Below are 20,952 nucleotides of genomic sequence, written 5' to 3'. Positions count from 1 at the left end.
CAAAACATGTCTATTTGGCATGCACACAGAAACTACAGGTGCAGCAACCCCTAACCTTATTCAAACAGGAGACAGCATCATGTCTCAAATAGCTTGAAAACCAGAAATCGACCGTGTCATCACACGGTGGCCTTCTGCCTAAATCACGAGAAAAATGCAATGAACTTGTAAACTTCCTCTTTATCTGGTGCAAGAAGCAAAACAAACATTAACCCAAAAATGTTAAAGCTAACCTGACCAATTGAGAATCCAAACAGCCAATGCATCAAGCAATACCAAATGTACCAGTAGTAGAAACAAAAACACTTTATTTATTCTCATACAGAACATGCCAAATAGAAAGAAATTACATTACACGATAGATCAGTTATTAGCCAGAAAGGCACTTTTAAAAATAACTGTACCTCTATTGCATTCTGTAGTTCAGAGCTTGACATTATCATTGTTTTATGTTTGTCGAGAACATTTACGTACACATTGAACATTAAACATTAAACATGTGGCTTCCATGTTGAGCTGTGCCAAAGCTTTCCATGTTCAGATTGTGCTGCACTGATACAAGGAAGAGGGGGTCATGGGAGAACACAGGAGCACTGCCCTGCTAAACTATGGAACACTATTGGACAGTATATGCTTCTCTATTTGCTTGCCACAAACTGTACACTGACTTGTAATACTATTTATCTCTCAGCAGAAGGCCCAAAAAAAACTGGTTACACGCAAGATAGTTTGCTGCACACATTCTTGGTTATTTAATTTTAGCTCTACACTGAAGCCAGCAACTAGCGCCTAGAAGCCCAGAACATACAGGCTGTAGACACTCACAATAAATGTGCTCGTCAGATCTGAAATTCTTTACCATGCAGCTATCTATTCAGTGACATACAAATACAAAACACAAAACAACAGGGCATGTAAGGACAGAGAAAGAGTATATACATCATTGCAAATCAACTTTAGTTAAATAACGTGCAGTCCCGAGAAAACACAGTGCCATAACCAGAAGTATTTAATACTCAGTCTGAGGAAAATCAAACAGGTTCAAAGCTGTGTGCTACAAAAGAGATTTTCCTGGAGGGCCACTTCTCAATCACACCGCTGAGTTAGGCAACTTTGCAGATAACCGGTTTGCCACACCTTTAACAGCGTCCTTTGCTATGATGAGGACCTTATGAGCCGGCCTGCAGTAATGATTGATGGTAGCCCTCCAGAACAACTCCTGCGCAGTCCCCGCTAGAGTCACGGCAACCTCAGTTCGAATCCGAGTCAACACACCATTTTTGTGGTGGCCAAGAGCCTAGCACCAAATAAGGGAAGAGACACACACGGATGTTAAATCAAACTTCCTGTATTTGCAAATACACGGCACACAAAGGGATAAGCTGGGAACACAGCATGCAAGTTTTTAGGCAGTTTGGCACATGGAGCAACCCCACCCTAGAGTGCCAGTTTATATAGCATATCATAGACAAAAACGAATATGTTTCAGTACTTTCACATTAGGTGTTTTACTTGGCATGATATTGCATACATTTGGCAAGAACTGTCGACATCTCACTTGTGACCTTGTGACGCAGCCATGTGGGGACATTGTATTGTATTATGGATAAGCGGCATTCACAGAACCCCTTCTGTTATCTCTGATATATGGGGCTATAGCTATACTTGTAGCAAATAAGCAGAAGGGAAGGTCTGACATGTTATCTGCCCTAGGAGGAGTTTGGCCTGTTCAGGGTGCTGTGCGCAGAGGGACAGAGCAGGGGGCACTGGGAGGTGACATGGAGGGTTGAGGCCTAACTAGATGGGAGAGCCACATGTAGCATACCATAGCATAGCATTGCATAACATAGCATAAGAAGAATCCTACATGACATAGACTAATAATAATAATCCTACAGAACATAGCCTAATAATAATCATGCATAACATAGCTAATAATAATCCTGCCACATCATGGTTCTCCCTTCTCCTTGGTTCAGGGATCTATTGTCATGGAAGTGGGGGAAAGGAGGAGGATTGCTTTGAAAATTTGGATTTGGGGGTTCCTGTTTGAAAAGTCCAGGTTTCGAGGTGGCATGGTACTTCTATCCTTTGGGAAATTTTGAGCGAAATACTTACCAGAGTTGACGCCCCCCTTTTGCACTGGGGATAGTACACATACCCAAGGATTGGATTTGTACCCTTTGCCAAGGATTTAGGTGACAGGATCAGAGGGGTCATTGTTCTGATACCTTGATTGGCTACCATTTGATTTGGCCTGGGTGGAGAGTCTCCTCTGCTTCTTGTTCTGCTCATCAACTGGAGGAATATTTTTAGGTGCCCAATCTCCAGGTCCAAAGAAGGGGTCGTTTTCACCTCTGTCACCTTCGCAGCAGCAGGTGGGTTAGTTGGCTTTGTGGTGTTAGGGTTGTTTTTATTGTCGGTGGGTTTCTGTACCTCATAAATCTGGGTGGGTTGATCTATTACCTAATCCAGTGTCCTTCACTCATGGAAATCGCAAACTAAATGGGTAATTATATGTTTGGGGAGTGCGTGGAAGTAAGTGGTCACAAAGTCCCTGCTACTTGTATTCACCCGCCTGGAAGTCTGCACAAAGGCACGTTTCAATGCCTGTACAAACTCCCTAGCTGTCTGATCTTCCCAACATTGTAAGTTGTATGCAGTCTTGCATGCCTCTTTTGAGTTCCTGTGGCTCAATTTTCATTTCAAAATGGCCACCTTATGGTTGGAAACTTTAGAATGATCCTGGTATTCCAGTCCCGCAATGAAACTGGAGCAATCTGGAGAAAACGTCAATTTTTGCAATTGAAATTTTTGCAATTCCATGCAATTGACATTGTTTTTTATTTCAAATGATGACATCATTTGTTGGTACAATTCCAAGTGCTCCTACTGCGAGTATTTAGCATTCTTGTGGTGTGGGGGTCATAAAGTTTAATTTGTCTGATTGAGTCCTGATAAAAGTTTTCTCTGATGGGTATTTCTTTTTCGCCACTGAACCTACATCCATTCACCCTCAGGATCATTACTGCTATTGGAACTCCAGTCCCTGTCTTCTAGGTTCTCTCTATGCACTGCGTGCAGTCTGTGGGCTAAGTCTTCAATCTCAGGTGTCTGGGTCCTGTAAGAAATTCCATCCTGAACAAAGATTTCAGTTCAAGGTTTCTTATTTGGTGTTTATGTGCATTTAGGCAAGGCTCCTGTGTATCTTTCTTCAAAAATGAAAATAATCCTGTTTAGGCGGACCTTAAGCTCAAATAACAGCATTACACTGCATCAACCGCAAGTCCTTTTAAAAAGGATAAGCAGAGCAGGCTTTAAGACCTGGGCACCTGTCTTGTGGAACTCGCTTCCTCTGGATATCAGGGGTGTGTATCAAACACCCAATTTAGGAAGCACTTGAAGACCTTTCTTTTTGATAGAGGGACAGGCTAGAAAATCATACATTTACTGCTCTAGTCCATATAGTTATGGCCGATTGCTCATTCTTCTATTTTTTGTTGTTTTCTGTCTTGTGAGTGCCCTGAAGCCTTTGGGTGAGTGGCTCCATATAAGAGATAGATAGATAATATTTAAATCCTGATGCATTTTATCAAAATCATGTTGTTATTCAATCTCGTTGATGATCAACTGACTGTTTTTATGTGTTAGTTAATTTATGAACTGGTTAAAGGCTACTGTCTCATCCAACAATATTCTATTTTGGGAGGGGCGTGGCCAGCAGCAGCATGAAGAAGACGTGAGTAGCGCCAGCTCCTGCAACCGTGACACTCATCCTGTCTAAAATCCTATGTTACGGTGACTGAAACCTCGCAAACAAACCTGATGGGTGTGCGACATCCTGGTGCTGAGGAGGAACGAGTAGCCGGAGCGAAAAGCATCTCTCCGCCATCATCAGAAATGCAGAACACTCTTAGGGCCTGGTGGGCTGCCTGCCCCAAAGATGGCCGCCGCCGAGTGAAAAATATACATCCGAGGGCCGCTGACAGACAGAGGGACACAACGGCATACCTCCTGCTGCCCACCTGCCGGCAATAGCAGTGAGAGAGCGCGGCTCTGGGCGGGCCTCGGTGGCTCCACAGGCTGGTGCGGAGCAGCAGAGCTGCGGGAAAAGCAGGCCTCCGTCAGCGAGCGTCGGCCGAGCCCGGGCAGTCAACCGGACCCGAGCCTGCAACACCCTGCAAAGTCACTCCGCGGGCAAGTGGACAATGTGCGTGGCTTGGCACGAGTGGGCTGGCACTCCAGAACTGAGACACAGCGTGGCATGATACGCGTGCCGCGCACAGCATTGGGAGGACACTGGGAGTCTTGCTTCCCCATGATACGTGTGGCTAGAGGCGGAGGCCCGGCCCACGCAGCGTTGATCTAGCCGGGGGAACACCGGCGAGCGCAGCCGGCATCCGTGCCTGAGGAGCCCTGTGAAGCCCAGGCCGACTACACAAACAGAGCCACAACAGAGCCACAACAGGCGAAGGGGAGAGCAGATTAGCGCAACAGTGCTGTAACGCCATGCTGCAAGGTACGCGAGGTGTGCATGGGACCACTACTGAGGCAGCACTGAGGGGGTGTTGTGGGTGTCACCCCCCTCAAGACGCATGCAGTGCTAGGCGGACCCTGATCCACCTAGCATCGGCCGAGATGTGAGAGAGACATGAGAGGCGCTGGGCCCATGTAGGCAGAGGCATAGCCCCGAGTCTACGCTGACGCTGGAAGCGCAGCCTGAAGAGTGCAAAGAAGCACCTGTGTGGTGGACTGCGGCCCACCACCCATAGGACTGAGGTTAGAAAGTGGGCACATCCATCATAACACGCTGTACACTGGGACTGGGCATACATTGCGACCAGCGCCGGGTCATGGCGTTGGCACCCTGAGAGACTGTGAGACACTCCAGAAGGCACTAGTGCAAACCGGGCTGTAGCATTCATACGTTGCCTGAGCTCTGGAGGAACATAGCGTCTGCACCAGGGGGTGTGTGTAAGACCATGAGGCATACCACTGTACTAACACAGCGTCCTCCAGACACAGCCGGGAGAATGGGGAAAGACAAAACCAAGAGACTCCCCACACAGAGCAGAATGGATCAATATACCATTCCACCAGCACAAGTCCCCGACTCCCATCCGGCCGCCCTGGAGGAAGTGCAACCTGACCACGCAATCTCCCTGAGGGATGTCATGGCCGCCATAGGGTATTCCCGCTTGTCAATGGAGCAGAAAATGGACAGGATAAGTCTGGATGTGCCCCTCCTCAGACATGATCTCCAAAAGCTAACGGCACGCACAGGGGAAGCCGAACAGCGCATCTCGACCACAGAGGATGGAGTACGGGACATGCAGCACCAACTCAGAAGCGTCACATCGAAACTTAAACTGCTGAAAAACCGTATTGAAGATGGAGAGGGACGCTCGAGACGCAATAATTTGCGTATACTCAGTATACCAGAAAAAGCCAAAGGTACCTGTACGGAGCTCTTCCTTGAACATTGGCTAACAGACTTATACGTCCTGAGCTCCTTTTCCAAGTTCTTTTCTGTGGAGAGAGCACATGGAGTACCGACGGGTAGACTAACACCGGGGGCACCATCATGCACGATGATCGCAAAATTCCTGAATTACAGGGAACACAACGCTCTGCTGCAAATGGCGCGGTCCAAGGGCCCGATCACCTTTAACGGCTCCAAAATTGCTTTCTTCCCCAACTACACGAGAGAGGTGCAGAAGGCGAGGCAGTCCTTTCACCAACTCAAAAAACACCTGCAATCACTTGGGATCAAGTATGGCCTGCTATTCCCGGCACAGCTCAAGATTTATCATAAAGGTACAACAGTTCACTTTAGCGACCCAAAGGAGGCATGGCGTTGGGCGGAACAGCACATAGAGGGAGCCTGGCCAACCACGCATGGCAGCAAGGAAAGAAATAACGGACCACCCCCTGACCAACAACGTGCACCCCGGCTGCCCCCTGAACAAGAACGGCCAGAGGACAGCGATGGGTGATCCCTGACACCCCCCCAGGAGATGCCTCGCAATATATTAATGAAATGCACACGCACCTCCTAACCATAAACCATACACTGTAATATAAGCTAATGTATTCCCCAAGTTACGGCCGTGAGGATGTCTCGCAGTCTCATGTCAGATGGGGCCCCCCCATAGACGCACCGCAGAACAGTTCAAGAGGTGCCAACACCTGATCACATAACGTTAGGGAGCAATACCCATATCTGAACTGAGTTTATTGCATGTAAGGTTTCCAGTTGATACCTTAACTTCTTAGGTTTGGGCGACCAATGCTTCTAGTTGGGAAGAGTATAGGGTGGGGGGTAATGGGTTTGTTAAGTTTAGTTAGATGCAGGACCACTCGGACACATGGCATAGAGGGGCACGGCAAGATGGTCATCACTCAAGGGCTCAAGCTCGGCTGACGCACAGCATCGCCAAAAGCAACACGCACCTCCAATACCACAAGCTAACATGGCATCACATAGCAATATCACTAACACCTCCAGAACACTCCGACTTATGATGTGGAACGTCAACGGTCTTGGCAACACGGTTAAGCGACGCCTGGTACAGCAATTCCTAAACAGGCAGGCACCAGACATAGTGCTTCTGTCTGAGACCTACCTCACAGGCACAGTATGCAATCTGTTTAAACGCACAAATTATAGGCTAGCACTCCACTCAGGTTTCATGATGGGCTCAAGGGGGGGTCATGATCCTGATACATACAAATTTGCCTTTCCGTCTCAGCACGGTGATTCAAAACACCGGTGGCAGATATCTTTATGTGATGGGTACGTTATGGGAACACTCATTGCTGGCCATCTACACACCACCAGCCCTATTAAACCCCCTACTCGCAGACATTGCCCCGCTGATTGCGAATGATACCTCGGACCTCATGATACTGAGTGGAGACTTCAATGAAGTCATGAACGCAGTCCTGGACCGATCGCACCTGCGTAACAGGAACCCCAACACTCCCACTAAACTCGCCACATTTGCCAATGCACTTGGCCTATGTGATGTGTGGAGAGAACTCCATCCGGACACTAGGGAATACTCTTTTCACTCAGGGGTACATGCCTCCCTATCTAGGCTGGATTACCTTTTCATCCCAGCATCCGATCTGCACAGGGACCAAGAAATAAACCTTCTCCCTAGAGGTATCTCCGATCATTCCCCCCTGGAAATAAAAATCACAACATCCAGGCTGCTCCCCCCACCGAGCTGGCGGTTAAATAATTATTACCTGGGTGACCCTGAGTTAGTAGATAAGCTCCAGGAGAGAAATATCGTGGGATGCCTGCAAGTCAGTACTAAGGGGCGAGTTAATATCCTGGATGACTGCAAAAAAGAGAAAACAACTGCGCACGATAACTGAAGCGGAACAGCAGTTGAAGCAGTCGGAGGAAAGACACATAAGCGAGGACACGCCGGATACAAACCGCATGCTGCTCCTAGCACAAAAGAAACTTCAAAACGCAGCAATGGACAATGCAAGGCACGCGCATACTGCAATGCGTGCGAGAATCTACGAAACAGGAGACAAAGCCAGCAAGATGCTGGCATGGCTGGAAAAGAAGGAGCAAGGACACAGCCATGTCTGGTGGCTGGAGATGGGAGGGTCAAACACCCGCGTAACAGATCGAGACATAACGCAAGGCTTCGCAGAATACTATACTGAGTTATACAGGGAACCCATCACTCATATAGATACCACGATTATGGAGGAAATCGACGTTCCCACCCTAAACGCAGTGCAACAGAAATTACTGGAGAGGGACATCACGGAGGATGAGATCCTAAGCGCAATAGCTGGTCTTCAAACCGGCAAGTCCACAGGACCTAATGGCTTCCCAGTCGAGCTGTGGCGAAAGGTGGGAACCAATGTGATCGCCCCACACCTGTTACGATGTACCAATATGCGTGAGAAAAAGGCATTCTCCCACCAGACCTACAAGAGGCAACAATAATAGCAATACCCAAACCGGACAAACCCCCTGAAAACTGCAGCTCTTACAGGCCTGTTTCACTCATCAACAGTGAAACAAAGATACTGGCAAAAGTACTTGCAGACCGCATACAACAGGTGGTCCCCTCCCTGAACCACCCGGACCAGTGTGGCTTCATGCCACAGAGGTCAACACAGATGAACCTCTACAGACTATTCTCAGCCCTTGAAAGAGCTGGCAGCATACAAGGCCCTCTAGCTTTACTCGCAATTGACTTTGAAAAGGCCTTCGATTCATTGAGGTGGGAGGCAATCTGGATCATAATGGAACGAATGGGCTTTGGCGAGAACTTCATGAGCTGGGTGCGTCTGTTATATAAATGTCCAATGGCCAGGACTACGGTTAATGGCTGGCAATCAGACCCTTTCGGGCTGAGGAGAGTCACGAGGCAGGACTGCCCACTATCAGCCCTGATCTTTGCGATCGCAATTGAACCCCTGGCAATTCTCCTGCGAAACACCCCAACTTGGGAGGGCTTCCGCTGATCCGAAACCTGGGAGGACAGAGTGTCGCTTTATGCTGATAACCTGCTCATCTATCTGAAAGACCCAGACGATGCCTGCTCCAGAATCACGCACTTGCTCAAGTGATACGGGGCTTTTAGTGGCCTACGGGTGAATCGGGACAAATCCATCCTATTCCCCATCGGAGACTTGTCAGTGATGAGTCTGGCAAATGGCCCCTACCAGATCGAAACAGAGCAATTCAAATACCTTGGAATACGTATCACGCAGCACCTAGCAGAATATACATCCTTGAATCTCTCCCCCTTTGTAATAAGATTCGCAGAAGACACCCGCCACTGGATCTCTCTACCACTAACGCTGATGGGTAGAGCTGCATTGTTTAAAATGATTGCTCTCCCCAAATTCTTGTACATTCTACAGAACGTCCCGCTATACATTCCACAGCAAGAATTTCACAAACTCGACTGCATCCTCCGAAAACTGCTGTGGGGGGGGGGGGCACATCCCCGGATTGCGCTTTCCACTCTCTAGAGGTCTATCTGGGAAGGGGGGATCGGACTGCCCAGATTGCAGACATACTACTGGGCTGGCCGGTTGTATACGAATTGTTTGTTTTACAACTGTTCAAATGACAATTTACCTTTTCACAATAGACCGAATTGTGAAGGTCAATTGTAACATATATGTGGGAGAAAACCCCCCATAACCCCTCACCCAATGCCAAAACCCCCACAACCCCTATATATATATATTACCAAACCCAATTTGGGTAATACCGGCTGGCCAGATGGCAGTAGTGAATTACATGCTGCATGGAGACAAGGGCCTCCCACACGTCAAAGCCATCCACTCTCCTGGTACATCAATACCACTGGAGCATCTCTACGGTCGTCTGAGCCACACACCAAAACTGGATATGGCGACGCATATCGTGAGAATTTGGAGGGAAGCACACCGACACCTAGGGTGGGACGGGAAACTGACATTGGCCCAACCCCTATGGAACAACTATTGCCTCCCAGAACTACAAAAATTGCCTAGATGGCCCAAATGGGTACAGCAAGGAATTACCACCATTGCGGCTGTGTTGCGGGAAGACAAGCTGGTACAGTTTGAAACGTTACAGATGGAATTCTCCTTGCCACCCACAGAAAGGTACCACCACACGCAACTGCAACACGCCTGGAGCATCCATCGGCAGAACGCACAAGACATACCGGAAAGCTCTCCGATGGAGCGTAATATAGTACTGGATCGTGTGGCGCAGAAGGTCACCTCTACCATGTACAATGTGATAACATCCTTTGCAACATCAGAACTAACCAGTCTGAAAAACAGGGTGGAGCAATCAGACCCTGATTGCCAGAAGACTGGGTCGAGACCCTGTTGTACCCTCGTGAGGTAACCATCTCTTCGAGACTCAGACTGGTACAATTGAAGATCCTGCACCGTGTCTACTACCCACGAGTGGCCCTTTTCCTGTGGGGTAAGACAACGGACGCACAATGTCTATGCTGCAAACGCGAGGAAGGTACCTTCTGCCATATTCTATGGGAATGCCTTAAAGTTCAACAGCTCTGGTGGAGATGCTGTGACAAACTGTCCAGTGTAACAGGCAAGTCAATACAAAGAGGTCCAAAATACCTTCTATTGGGGATCTCAGCTGAATCCGATCTGTCCCGCTACGAAAAACTACTCTGCTCCACCGCAACTGCCGTGCTCCGGCGGAACATAGCACAACTGTGGGGCTCGGAACGAGCTCTGAGCTACGAACAATGGGTCACAGACGTGGACATCTGCGCTGGGATGGAACTCCGGGTATACGCAGCAAGGGGCTGTCCACAAAAAGCGAACAAAATATGGAGTCGATGGGAGGACGCCAGTTAACTGTCAGACCTGGCACTGCAGATGCTGAGGTGGTCAAGGGCTCTGCGATGTCGAGTAAGCGAGCCAACTATGTATAGACTACGCCACTAGTTGCCCTTGTTTTGCCAAATGCAATGGTCCGCTGGACGGTAGTCCCTGATATCAAGTTATGAATTTTTTTTTTATTTTATTTTTATTAGTTCTTTGTCCTGTTGCACTCTCTTTCTCTTTCCCTACTCCCTTGCTCCCTGCCCTGAGAGATGGAGAGATGCATGTAATGTTGTTGTGTCCTTTTTATGTTGTAAAATCAATAAAAAATCTTTGATAAAAAAAAACAATATTCTCTTTTGGCTGTTCTGCTCATTCAATTGAAGGTGGGTTATGGTTTCTACGCTCTGTGTCTTGCAGTGCAGATAACTAAATTTCTCGCTGTACACTGCCTTGTTAGTGGATTTGTTGCTCATTTTTGAGTTGCTCAATGATGTTTTTATATTTGAGCTCTAGCATATTGCTTTGTTGTAATTTATCTTCTAATTGTGCAAGTGATTGCTAAGCTTGCAGCAGACTAGCCCTTTTATTTTGCCATCCCTCTTTTAATAATCACAAACAGAAATACAACTTTGCCGGTAAATGACAGTGCCTACTAGTGTAAATTCTTGTACCGGTCTGGCCTGCCAGCACCCCGCCTCCTGCTCTGGCCACTCTCCACAAACAAGACGCTTAGCTAGGAGATGTTTTCTGTGTTCCTCCATTTCACTAACACTCATTTGGATGTTTGCAACATTATAGTCACAGGAACCAAAAACCTTGCACTTATTCCTGCAAGATTTCAACAATCAATAATACCAAATCACACTAGATTTGCATGAATGCTACACAATATTTCACTTCTTTACACCTCCCTGATTTTCAGGGTTCCTGCGAACTGTGGCATTTTAACAATGCATCAACAACCTGCCAAGCACCTTACTGGCATTGCACTACTATGAATAGCTTGTTAACAATGCACTTGTCATGACTCAAAACAGAAAGCTATATCCTGGCATGAGCAACCATTTATGTAGTAGGTATTCATGGGGCAACACTCAATGAAGGGAATTATTTTCCTCCCCAAAATGCAGTAAACCTTTTTCCTTTGCCACCCTTCAGTGAAAAATCTTTCTTCAATTTGCAGTCTCTTTCACACTCTCAGTAGAGGGTTTGCCTTTTCAATCAGTGACTTCACTTCAACATCAATCCCTCTCTTTGCCTCTCCTGGTTATGATTATGGAAACCCAGCCTGTGTCTCTTTTCCTGATTTTTCTGCCCCTTCTGTCTGCCAGGCAATGTTGGTTCTCCAGCAATTGTTCAGCAGTTCCCACTCAGAACATTTCAGACAGCTCTCCCCTATTTCCCATTGTTCTTCTCTTTTTAAACCCCTAATCACACCACAAAATATCTAAATGATCAGGTGCCAGCTTATTGGTTCATGATTTGGATTGGAAATCTATTTGTCCTCCCCCTCAATCAAGGCCTCACCTCTTCCCTCTGATTGGTCCGGAGGTTATTAGGTTCCATCTCTGGGAAGTGTAACCCCACACATCTGCATTAGAATTTCTGAGCCATTCCTTTATGAACTTAAAAATCTACAACATGACAACTTTTTCCAATTTACAAATAAGCGTCACAAACTATACATTTTTGAAGTGGTCTGATCATGACGGACGTAAGGTGCTGTGTCTCTATTTGACACAGGGTTGCAGGTGCGAATAGTAGAATTTTGTTATTTCTTCAAAAAGTATGACAATTATCTAATTTAATAAGCTACCATCTTCCCGGTTCTCAGCTCCGTGACTTTTTCTGGGACACTAGAATCACATTTTAGCTTCTAACTCTGGGTCCCAAAGTTGAATTATTGCGAACGTTGTGTCATTGGATAGGTCTTTTCATAAGACTTTCAGAAATATTTGAATCATTTTTATGAGAATCATGGTTCCCGAGCTAACAATTATGATTTCCCCATAGCACTTATGGCAATATCAAGCCATATGCATAATTTTAACTTCAATTACACATCACTTTTCTTTTCTCCATTTAGATGTAGGTCCAGCTATCTGTATCTTTGTTGGTTCGGCCTGCAATAAAATAGAAAAATACCTAGTTCAAAGCACCCACAGGCTATCATGGAGGGAACATGGGCTAGAAAAACAATGAATAAAAGAAGTGCAGCGAGAGGAGAGGAGAAGAGGGAGAGGGGTTTAAGTGCTGGAGTACCCATGCTCATGAGTGAGCAGCAGGTGTAAGTGCCCAGAGTAGGAAGTTCTAGAGAACGTTCATCTGTAAAAAAAAAATAGATGGATAAGTGCAGGTCTACAGTGGCAAAGGGAAATGGCCCAAAATGTCACCCTCACAATTGTGACGGCCGAAATACCCGACTTATTATTTTTTAAACACCCCCTTTACACCACATATATATATGTGGGTGGTATGGGATATTATATTAATATGTGGGGCTGCAGGGGGGCTCCCCCCACATATCTATGTGGTGTAAAGGGGGTTTAATGATAAAAAAAAAACAAAAAAAGTCAGCATTTTCGACCGTCGCAATTGTATGTTGTCGCAGTGATAACATAGATCTGTGGTTAAGGCCAGTAAGTACCAAAGTAAGTGCTGTGTGTAGGCGGAGGCTGAAGGTGACTGGGTGTTGAGGCCAGGGCACCGAAGGACACATAAGGACCCTGGTCACCCATCACATCGACTGTGATATTAGCAGAGGGAGGAAGGGAGGGAGGGGGTCAAAAGGAAAGTCTTGAGGAGCTTCTGGAATTTGTGGAGGAACGGCTCAAGATAAAGAGGAAGTGGGAGGCTGTTCCATAAGAGGGAGCCAGCTGAGGAAAGAGATCGGCCACCAACCCTCTGTTTAGTGAAACACTTTACACACAGAGAGTTGGTACCGGAGGAATGTAGAGGTCTAGAGGGAGAGTATTTAGTAAGGGTGACCTGCAGATGGCGTGGTCCCTAGCCCCGGACAGCCTTATGGATGATGCAGAGGGATTTTAACTTGATCCTTTCAGTAACCCAGAGACATTGAAGAGATTTTTGGGCAGGAGAGATGCAGTCTCTGGCCGCAAAGCCAAGGCTAATTCTTGCTGCCCTATTCTAGATTAGCTGGAGGGGGCGTAGAGAGGAAGTGGGTAGATTCAAAAGAAGGCTACTGCCGTAGTCTAGACTAGAGAGAGCCAGAGCTCTGGTAACATTGAATTTTGGGAAAAAGTGAGAAAAGGGAGAATTCCTTTCAGAAGGAAGAGTTGAAAGTTGGATTTCTAGGGAATGTCCTGATGGGTGGCAGGAAAGAAAGAGAGGAGTTGAAGATGACTCCAAGGTTTCTGGCTTCAGATGATGATGGAAAAGGTGGAGAGCCCATAGAGGAAGGCCAGAGTGAGGGGAAGAAAAAGGGAGCAGGCGTCCCAATTGGAAGGATCTCAGTCTTACTGGCGTCGAGGCAGGGATCATTGGAAGTGCACCTGGACTGGAGGGGCTGTTGAGCAGCTGCAAGATGGCTGCTTATCTCTGAACACCCCATATGAGATGCCTCATATTGATGTCAGAGAGCCTGCTAATAACATACTGCCTTTTTCTATCTGCAGTGGCTCCAAGGACTAGGTGCCCGGAACGTATCTATGTGTTATCCGGAGGGACAGAATGGAGCTTGGATCGTCAGAGAGATAAGCAATGTGATTGACTGGCGTGGAAGGAGGGAAATAATGGCAACAATGTTAAGTACGCTGCCTGGCTAGCCTCCTGAGATGCAGAGACTTTGTGACTGTTATCCGATGGTGGTGAGAGGCAGAAGGAATGTGGAACCCAGATGCTGCACTGAACACACATATTATATTTTAAGGTACTTCATCTGGGAAATAGTGAAGCCATGTGGGCCCGGCTCTGATCGTGCATCTCTTTTCCCCTCCTCTTATAAGTGTAAACCCTGCAGGGTGAATAGAGTGCTGGTGGCCATTTGTAGCGCGCTATAGTGATGCACTATTTATATGCTCCTACAAAATAGTGAAACATAAGGATTGGCACTGTTTTTTCTTATTGGAAGCCAAAATGTGATTGTGGAGTCAGTGCAGACCACTCAGTGCATGTGGCAACAGCGAGCACTTAGTGGAATTGCATCCTACATATAAGCTGAGAAAACTGGGGGCACTATAGACTGAAGCTGAGTCCTGCAATATGAATAGAGTGGCGGCGACGGTGCACAACAAACCACAATGGAGTGCATGGAGTGCAATCTGGAAAATTCTATAGAAAAGTGGAATAAAGGAATTGGGGCTGCTTCTCCTAGACTTGAAGCCATAGCAACATTGTAAACTCTGTGAAGGATACTTAAATCACACTGCAGAGAAAGCTTAGCAAGACTGTGGGCCTCATTACGAGCATGGAGGTAAAAACGCATTCATTACCGGCATGGTGGTATTAGCGCATCCGTGCACCCTCGAACCCGCTAATAGCGGGTGATTACGAGAGCGCGAGCACGCGTGATCCCTTATGCCGGTAATGGCCGCACCGCCATGCCGCTAAAGGGCACCAAACCCCCCCATAGTGCCATCACGGGACCTGCCGATACCGACTCCGCCTAGGAGCAACCCCTTATTAACGGACCCGGTAATACCATCGTGCAAATACCAGGTCTGTAATACCAGACCCGGAAGTAACGTCATGGCGCTGGAACGGGAAATGTGCTGGCGGCCATCTTTAAAAACACAATCCATTGCAATCCTCTCAACACAGCAGTGCTGCAGAGTGGAGAACAGGGCCATACCATCCACCATGTCTAAGGCAACCCGCAAGACCACCCTCCGCTTACACCAGAAGCGCTTCTCCGTCGAGGAGCTCAACATGCTTGCCGATACGCTGGTTGCCCATGCGGATGAGGTGTTCGCTAGCAACCTGAAAAGGGAAGTGCAACTCTGAAAAAAACAAAATGGGAGGAGGTTTTGTGGAAGGTGACAGCGGTAGGCGCAACCCCCTGCATGGGGAAAGACTGTAAGAAGAGATGGGATAACCTACGTCTCCGGGTGTGAAACATTCTATCATCAAATCACAGGGAGGCCATGGCTACAGGCGGGGGGCCCCACTCACCCATCAAATTGATGCAATGGGAGGAGACCTGCAGCAACACTATAAATATGGAGTCCGTTGAGGGCTTCGGTGAAATGGAGACGGTGCAGCGACAATGGGAGATGGAGGTGAGTGACCCTGCAAACCCCAGTAAACCAAAGCAAGACATAGTACAACAGATGTGAAAATGAACCAAGCCCATGCATGGCCCATCATACACACATATATACAGATCCATGTCCTTATGATAGCCCAAAGCCTGGCACAATGAAATGCATGCTGCGTGCCAATCCCATTACCAACAGACACCCAACACACAGGGATCATTATCATTGGACACATTAAGCAAACCACAATACAACTGTATGCCACCTGGTACACATCAGTACAGAATGGAGATGCCACGGTGTTTGCCTATATGGCCCCCCCTTGAAAGTACCCTGTGTGTCACACCTACAAGAATGCAATGCATGAATAATAAAATAGTGTACAGCACCAAATCATGCATCTTGCATGTAACACAATCACTTATGCCCTGCATCTCTTGTTCCCCCATAGGCACTGACGCAGAAAGTGAAGGGCAGGACCCTGCCCCAAGGGCATCGACACACTCTAAGGCATCCAGGGCCACACCAGAAGGCACTGGGCCATCCAACTCCCGGGATGCACCAACGCACAGAGTGCAACCCAGGGCACTAGTACAACCCAGGCCAGCTGAGGAGGACAATACAGCAGCCGACGTGACTGCCAATACAGAGTCAGCAACAATTGCAGAGGCAAAGGCTGATGGTACGCAGTCCGTTTGCACCAGTTCTGTAGGTGAGGCAGCAGCCACAGCCTCCCTCAGCAAAGTCGATGTCTAGGCCGAGAAAACCCAGGACATGGACGACAACATCCTTGCAAAATGGGCCCATACTTCAAGTCCCCAGTCCACCCCCAGCAGTATACACAGGGCACAAAAGCATGCCCAATGCAGGCACATGCAGTTCTACTGGGAAGTCTGCATATGACCACCACGTCAGAGGGCAGTCCTGCAATGGTCCACCCAGCCACAGCACGGTCCACCTCCACAGCTCCCACCGACATGGAGGCACGCCTGTCGAGGGTAGAGGCCCCCCAGGACTCAATGATAGAACTGGTCTGCCAGTACGGGAGGCAAATGCCGCAACCATAACGGACATAAACTCAAGCGCCATAGTTATTCGTGACAGTTTAGGGGCGGTGACACAGGTCCTTAGCAGAATGCTGGAACATATGCAGCAGCAACAACCTGCACCGGCGGTGCCAAATCCATCCACCTCCACCCCATCGACCACAACTTCAAGCTTGACTCCCTCAAGTCCTGTGAGGATGATGAGGCGCAGTGCAAGGCACACGGAAATGCTTCCCCCAGACCCGAAAAGAGGCCGGAAATAGCTGGTCCAACCACATTGTGTGTGGGATGACAATGAGTGAGGGGGGAGGTGGTGTTGGTGGTGTTTGGGGGATATTGTGGGTGTTTATTGGGTGTACGGGGTGTTTGGGGGGTATGGGGTGTTGGGGGGCGTGGGGTGTTTGGGGGGGTGGTGGCGTTTGGGTGTTTTGGGGGAAGGGTGGAGGGCATGTGAGTGGTGGAGAGAGGAATCACTATATTGTTATTTTACCTAATACACCCGTTCTGTTCAAATTCATTTCATAACTGGACATTGTTCATTTTGTGTGGGTTTATTCAATCCATGACAGCGCACAGTGCCCAACTCCCCACGCACCCTGTGTCCATGTCCAGACGATCCCAGCGCTCAGTGTAGTACTAACACATAACCATCAACGTCCCTGTGGTTCAGAAGTAATTGTCAATCAGTTATTGGCGCACAGCACAGCCATCTTGTGCATCACGAACTGCCAGGGGTGCTGCTTCTCCTCCATCATCATTATCCTCATCATCCTCACCCGGTGCATGCATGTCAATGTCAGGTGGTAGTGGTATGTTTCTCTGGATGCACATGTTGTGCAGCATGACACAGACCATGGTGATCTTTGCCACCTTCTCAGGCCCATAAAGGAGTGCTCCACCAGACCTGCTTAGGCAGCGGAACCGTGCCTTCAACAGGCTAAAGGTCTGCTCATTCACAACACGGGTATGGGTATGAACCCGATTGTACTCCTCTTCATGCCTGTTCTGCGCATGCCGTACAGAGATATGTAGCCACAGCTTAAAGGGATAGCCACCATCACCTTCATGGGAGCACAAAGAGGTATGTGTGAGTCAATATCTAACCTGACACCTTTAGGAATCACTTCCATGGCTGCAGCTATTTGGTGTTGACAGGCACATGTACCTGGATATATGAACACAGGTTCATTTGATGCATTGTGTGCTGTACTATGATCTGCTGGAGTGGATTGCGTTGTACAGATGATGCAGGGTGTTCACTTGCATGCTGTTACGGATGTACTGTGGATGCAGAACAATGTCTTGCCACCCATATTTGCGGTGTATGGTACTCTCTACCTATTCCCACTAGCGGCATTGCCACAGGTGTAATCATGTTTAGTCATCCATCGCTTGACATACCCATGGTGGCCTGCTTGTGCGTCTGGCATGTTGTCATTGTTGTGCAGCATTGGTCTTATGTATGCCATTGATTTGTCATGTTCAGGTTGGGATGTTCAGGCCAACAGTGTTTAGCTGTAAGTACATTGTCCACTTACCCCCCAATTTCACCCAGGTGGAGTATGCATCCCCCCCACAATCTCACCCAGGTGAAGTATGCATCCCCCCAATCTCACCAAGGTGGAGTATACATCCCCCCTGACCTCACCCAGGTGGAGTATGCATCCCCCCCCAATCTCACCCAGGTGGAGTATGCATCCCCTCATCTCACAACCCCACTGAACTGCCATGGACCAGTCAGGCAACTTACCAAGCAGCCAGACATGTCGTCCAGAATGTCGCTCCAAGTAGCAGGGTAGCGTGGAGTTATGCAGCACCATGGCATCATGTGTACATCCAGGATATCGGGCGCAACAATGTGTGATGATCTTGCTGGAGTCACATACCATCTGCACATTGATATAGTGGAATTGCTTGCAATTGCGGTACACCACCTCATTGTCATGTGGGATCACCAATTCTACATGGGTGCAGTTGAGGGCACCAACACAATTGGGCATGCCTGCCAGTGCATGGAAGCCTACTTTAGTGTCAGCAAGCTCCTGGCCAGTCGGTGGTAGGGATATGTGGATGCTTGCATGCTTCAGGAGGGAATCAAGCATTTGGGTCAGCATGCGAGAAAAGAGTGGTTGTGAAATGCCATGCAGCTGGCCCACTGTGTACTGGTAGGTGCCTGTGGCCAGTAAGTGGGGCACAGACACCACCTTCAGTAGAGGGGGTATGCCAGTGCGGATTTCTATCAGGCTGACAATGTCGTTGTGTATCATGTCCACTATGGTGGTGATGGTGTCCCGGTCCAACCGGTACAGGGTGTGGAACTGCTCAGGGGTTAGATTGAATGGACTGGGTCTGATGTGAGGGATTGGTGGCTGGCTACGTGGTACCACTGGCTGCACTGGTGGGACTTGCTGGGCCTGTCTCACCCTCCTTCTCCTCCTGCAACCCCTCTGTGCTGCCTGTTGTTGTTGTTGTAGTTTTTGTTGCTGGTCTAGCAGTACAGGCATATCCTTCAGCCCCAGGATTGGAACAACTGGTGGGATCATTTTGGTGTAGGAAGGGGTGTGGTGTGTGGGTGTGCTCCGTCTGTACTGGGACAGGCTCCATTGACTCCACCTGTGGTGATTGTGTGCACCTGTGGCAGTTACCTAGACTGCAGGTTGCTATTTACGGGTGGTCCTTGATGCCTGTATTGCCGCCATCGTGCAGGCCCTATTCACTGCCTTCGGGCTGCCGGTAAGTGCATGCGCATGTAACTTGTGATGTCCTCGTGTTAGCAGCATCCCGGTATTTCCACCGTGAAGGGGCGCGTGTATGTGCGCATGCCGGTAAGAAGGGGCACGGTACGGGCGGTGGCGGTATTGCCGGGTTGTCGGCTCGTAATGGGCCGGACCCGTTAATGATGCCGGTAATACCATTCCGCCTTCCTTTTTTCATTACCTCCATGCTCGTAATGAGGCCCTATATCTTTTACCAATGCTTGGAAGCAAGAAGACATCATAAACTGTAGTTATGTCTAGAGGGGGAGGGAGTAAAAAAGGTAAAACGCGTTAGACGCATTTGCATGTCAAGCTAAACCACCTCATGCAGAGGTATCATCTGAGACCCAAAGAACTGAAGGCGCAATGGGAGGGGCTCCCAAGACCTGCAGCCTAAAAAAATAATGGATAACATGCAGGCAGGATTTGCTTCCCTTTCTGGCAAACTGGATGATATGACAACTACCATAGCAACTCTCAATGGCAAGATGAAATGGGTAAGCGCGTGAATTACAGAAGCTGAGACGCGCATTGGTACAGTTGAGGATGACGTGCATACTCAAAAATCCCAGATGGTGACAGTCACTGCAGACTTGAAGATGGCCCTGTCCAAGTGTGATGACCTGGAATCCAGGTCTAGAAGGAGTAACATTCGGATAGTGGGTCTCCCATATCACTTTGGGCATTGCCCTATGGATAAAGCTGTGGAGGACCTACTGAAAGAACTGCTGGGAGATCAGGAATTCTCATCTATGATAACGAAGAGTTTCTGGATATGCATCTTTATGATCGCTTTCCCAATCAGCGTTGCACCGAAAAAGGTCCGAAACAGAACCAGGAAGTGGCCACATGTTATTCCCGCCAAATCAAAGAGTGGATTTGGAATTGAAGCACAGGCCAAAATTCTGAAGAATCCAACCTTCTGAACGAGGTTCTGCACTGCAAGTCTGGCTCTGGAAGCTAAATCTTGTGAGGTTTGTGCATGATCCAACATCTCTTCAAATTCTTCATACTCCTCATCATCTGGGTCAGCCCCGGGGAGTCTGGCCGCCCGGGCCATGAAGTAAGGCAGTAACTCGCCAATAGCAGTGCCAGCACCCCACATACAGGCCTCCAACCAAACTTTCGAGATGATTGTCCACAAAGTAATGGCCCCTTCAGCCATTTCCGTGGGTGGGCAAATAATTGTGTCTGGGTATGGAGGTTCCGGGAAGTGAACAGAGTCACATTCGTAGGCAGCTAGCATCACAGAGGCAATGTGTGGACTCAGAGTATTTGAGTAAACATCCTTCTCCTGAGAGTCTGGTAGTTCAAGCAGCCACATCAACAAAAAATGCAGCATACCCCACTATTCCCCCTGATAGGGATGACAAGAAAATAGATACTTGGTCGAAAAAGATCTTTACATCAGGGAGCATGGCTTTGAGGTCTACCAATGTATCTTGTACATTGACTAGATTTAATTATACTCTGTGGGACTGCATGTCAGCGGCAGCTCAACACATCCCGGAAGGAGAGGAACGTGATGGTTTCCTATCCATAATTAAGGATGGTAAGGAGGCTTTGGGGGAATGCCTTCAAGCAGGTTTGGAC

General features: G+C 48.2%; 1 pseudogene; it reads right to left on the bottom strand.

Annotated features, from left to right (window-relative positions):
- Positions 1 to 20,095: 20,095 nt before the first annotated feature.
- LOC138467282 (vacuole membrane protein 1 pseudogene) lies at positions 20,096 to 20,683 on the bottom strand (annotated as a pseudogene).
- Between the last annotated feature and the right edge of the window lie 269 nt (positions 20,684 to 20,952).

The sequence above is a fragment of the Ambystoma mexicanum genome, chromosome 4q, assembly GCF_040938575.1.
Source record: "Ambystoma mexicanum isolate Mex_15411 chromosome 4q, UKY_AmexF1_1, whole genome shotgun sequence".
Classification (NCBI taxonomy): Eukaryota; Metazoa; Chordata; class Amphibia; order Caudata; family Ambystomatidae; genus Ambystoma; species Ambystoma mexicanum.
Note: the sequence above shows the minus strand (reverse complement) of the source record. Positions and strands in the feature narration are given on the sequence as shown.